This window comes from Mus pahari, chromosome 1, assembly GCF_900095145.1.
Source record: "Mus pahari chromosome 1, PAHARI_EIJ_v1.1, whole genome shotgun sequence".
Lineage (NCBI taxonomy): Eukaryota > Metazoa > Chordata > Mammalia > Rodentia > Muridae > Mus > Mus pahari.
In genome coordinates, this window is record NC_034590.1 from 124,800,003 (window position 1) to 124,804,688 (window position 4,686).

Here is a 4,686-nt window from a genome sequence, read left to right on the forward strand (position 1 = left end):
TTTTTTTTGACCCATACATAAAAGAAACCTTGAGGTACTATGTACATCTCTAAACAATACACTTTTTTCGTATTCATGTGGAAAGCAGTAGCCATTCAAACTGGGTCATTTGTCATGTTTGAAGAGAAGTGTAGTGGGCTTACCTCTACACTTTAATCTCTATAAAAGCACCTTCCGAAACTATAGCAATAATATACAGTTTTACTTACTATATTCATAGCTCATGAAGTGACCAACAGCTGTACAATCATAAATTTCAAGTATTTCCTCAGCTAAATCATACTGAGTTCTGAAGTCATACNCATACTGAANTTAAAGTAANGAGTAGAGAATTTTTAATACTGAAAAAGAAAATCATAAATAAGGAGAGATAAATTTGTAATAATGTGAAATTATGTGTACAAATACTTTGAATTTGATGTTAGTAAACTAGAATGTTCAGAACCTTAAAGGTATCTGATGTTATACAAGTTATACTACAACGAAAGCAGACAAAGATGCTATATGCCTGTGTTTTGATATTTCTTCTTTCTCTTTTAAAGTGATAATACATTAGGTGATTACCTTGGACTTCATTGCAAAATATGAACTACAAAATCTGACAGCGTTCATGTTCACTTTGTAAAGTAAATGAAAGGTGTACAACATTCTTCATGGAAGATGTGATTCTCTTTTATTAGAGAACAAAGATCCTAAACCAAATGTAGAATATATTTATTTTGCATATTCACAGAAAAGTCTACTTGAGATATTAAACGACTGGTATTTCTTTGCATTTCTTAAAATAAAAAAAAAAAAAAAAAAGAAAATAATAAATAAATAAATAAATAAATAAATAAAAGAAACATAGGCAAGACTGGCAAATATACAAACAAACAAACAAAGAACCCCCATCCATACCACAAGTATATTACTTAAACTGGTCATCTACCTCCTTTGCTTGGTTCTAACTAACTCCTGAGTATTTGAAACATAAAACCCTTCTCTCAGGAAGGACTTTTCTATCCATGGCAGACATCACAGTCAGATCTCTGCTGGTGAGGGAGAGTTCCAGCCTGGTCCACTGTTCTGTGAAATAAATACTGAGCTCTCCAGGGTGATGCTTTGACAAACACATTTGCTTTTCCATGCAAGTTTGGTCATGTGCTCCTTTCATGTTGTGTGATGGCTACCACACATGTGTTCCTTTGTTTATGAACTCTGAGGAAAGGAAAAGTGCTTTTTATTTTCTAGATTTTATAAACAAAACTCCAGTGGGTCATCATAACTAGACCAGCATAGGCCATATTCCTACTAATGAATGTGAATGTGTCTATATTGCTGGGGGACTGGAAAGGAAGAAGTCAAAATATAACTATTTGCAGATGATAAGTTAATATACTTAAGTGACCCCAAAAATTCTACCAGAGAACTCTTAGCTGGTAAACAACTTCAGCAAAATGGCTAGATATAAAATTAACTTAAACAAATCAGTAGCCTTCCTATATTCAAGAAATAAGCAGGCTGAGAAAGAAATTAGAGAAATGATACTCTTCACAATAGTCACAAATAATATAAAATATCTTGGTGTGACCTTAACCAAGCAAGTGAAAGATCTGTATGACAAAAACTTCAAGTCTCTGAAGAAAGAAATAGAAGAAGATCTCAGAAGGTGGAAAGATCTCCCATGCTCATGGATTGGCAGGATTAATATAGTAAAAATGTCCATCTTGGCAAAAGCAATCTACAGATTCAATGCAATCCCTATTAAAAGTCTAACTCAATTCTTGACATAGATAGAGCAATTCTCAAATTCATTTGGAACAACAACAACAACAACAACAAAAAACCCAGGATAGCAAAAACTATTATGAACATTAAAAGAACTTCTGGGGGAATNAACATCCCTGACCTCAAGCTGTACTACAGAGCAATAGTGATAAAAACTGCATGGTACTGGTACAGTGACAGGCAGGTAGATCAATGGGATAGAAATGAACCCACACACCTATGTTCACTTGATCTTTGACAAAGAAGCTAAAACCATCCAATAGAAAAAAGACAACATATTCAATAAATAGTGCTGGTTTAAGTGGAATTCTGAATGTAGAAGAATGCAAATTGATCCATTCTTATCTCCTTGCACAAAGCTCAAGTCCAAGTGGATCAAAGACCTCCACATAAAACCAGATACACTGAATCTATTAGAAGAGAAACTGGGAAAGAGCCTTGAACACATTGACATAGGAGAAAATTTCCTGAGCAGAATACCAACAGCCTGGGGAGACCAGGAAGAGAGATAACATTTGAAATGCAAATAAATAAAATAACCAATATCAAATGGAAAAAAAGAAGCATCACAGACTATTCAAGCATGAAGATCTGAATTCCATCCCCAGAACTCACATAAAAATCCAGGTATGCTGATGTACACTTATAATCCCAGTGTTGGGAAAGAGCTATGGTCAGTGGATTCCTAGGGCTCAAATGTTAGCCAACATAACTCAGTTGATGCAAGACCACCTTAAAGGCACATAAATACAACCTGCACATACACAAACTGCTTCCCCCACCATCCATACAATAGAAACACAAATCAGCTTTAGTTTAGGAATGTGAAAAAAAAACCCTCCCAGATAAAGACAAAAAAATTGCATAGCATGCCAAAGGCTCTGGTGTCAACCCCTACAACTGTAAAAAACAAACAAAAAATAAAAAACAAAAACAAAGAAACCCCAAAACAACCTACAAAAAACATCAAACAAAAACTCCACATATTTAAAGATGATGAGTGACTTCTTTTGGAGATGAGTTACAAGCAGGTTTTCAATAAGACTAATATCAGAACTCATTAAAATACAAGACTGGGAAAGCTACCAAGCTCCCAAGACACAAAAAGTTGGTACTAGAGAGAACTTGCCATCAGCATAGTAGCTACTGGTGGTTCTGATCATTGTGGGTTGCTACCCCTTTGGAGGCCTAATGACCCTTTCACAGAGGAAACCCAAGACCATTAGAAAACACAAATACTTACACTGCTATTCATAACTGTTGCAAAATTACAGTTGTGGAGTACCACCAAAAATCATTTTATGGTTGAAGATCGCCACACCATGAGGAGCTGTATTGAAGCTATATTAATGCCTAAAGAGTCATTAGGAAGGTTAAGATGCCCTTGGACTTAGCTTAAAGGAGGCTGGGAATACTATAGAGACCCACAGTAATGATAGGCAGGAGAAGCGGTGCTTGAGTTGTGCTTTTCACACAACTTATTTCTGGAGGGCAGCAAATACTCAAAGCTCTTTTGTAAGAAATGAGATGTTTGTGCGGGAGGTTTCCTGCTCTGCATAGAATAAGTGTATAGTACCTAAATCAGTATCTTCTGAGATGACAGCTCCTTCATTTAGGATTCTGGGACACTGCATAGATTTTTTGGAATCTTAGTGAAGTAAATCCTTCCTCTCTTCAGTTGACACCACTGAACATTAACAGATGTTGTATTGCAGAATTAATATTGTCCCTTGGGATAACTCCCCAATTCCAGGGAGGTTTCAGATCATAGGTGCTGACAACTATTGACAACAGCATACAGACCAAAATGCTAAGAGGACTTTGCTTTTTTAAAATTTTAACTCAAAGAGGAATTTGATTTTAGACTATAATGCTTTTGGACTTTGAAGCATTGTGCTGAGTTAAGAGGAATAGATATAACTGAGGTTGGTGATGGGAAATTGAGTGGAAGTAAGTTTTCTTTATTTGTTTGTATTTTAGCTTTCCTTGACTCAAATCTCGAGTTTCATTTCCCCATAAAGGAATTGCATACCCCATTTTTGGTTCATGTAATTTAGGGAGGGCTGAATTTACCTTCCATTCTTGGAATGGACCAGTCCCAGGTCTGAACAGTGTAACATTAGTTATTTTTCTTTGCTGTGATCAAACTTCTGACAGGAAGCAATTAAATGGAAGCAGACCCTACTTAGGTTCATAGAGTGAGAGTACAGTCCATTCTAAAGGTGAAGGCATAGCAGCAGGAGAAGGAAGTTTCTTGCTCATATCTGGGTTGATGACACCTGGGAGAAAGCAATGCAGGTTCTCAGCCAGTTTTCATCATTGACTTTTCCTTCAGTCTAAGACTCTAGCTCTGTATTATTATTATTATTATTATTATTATTATTATTATTATTATTATTGCTAATATCCACTTATTAGTGAGTACATACCATGCATGACCTTTTGGGCCTGAATTACTTCACTCAGGATGATATTTTCTAGTTCCATGCATTTTTCTGCAAAACTCAGGATCTCATTCTTAATAGTTGAGTAGTATTCCATTGTGTAAATGAACCATATTTTCTGTATCCATTCTTCTGTTGAGGGGCATCTAGGTTGTTTCCAGCTTCTGGCTATCACAAAGAAGGCCGCTATGAACATAGTGGAACATGTGCCCCCGTGACATGGTGGGGCATCTTTTTGGTATATTCCCAAGAGTGGAATAGTTGGGTCTTCAGGTAGATCTATTTCCAATTTTCTGAGAAACATCCAGATTGATTTCCAGAGTGGTTGTACCAGTTTGCAATCCCACCACCAATGGAGGAGTGTTCCTTTTTCTCCACATCCTCTCTAACATGTGTTGTCACCTGAGGTTTTGATCTTAGACATTCTGGTTTGTGTATCGTGGAATCTCAGGGTCGTTTTGATTTGCATTTC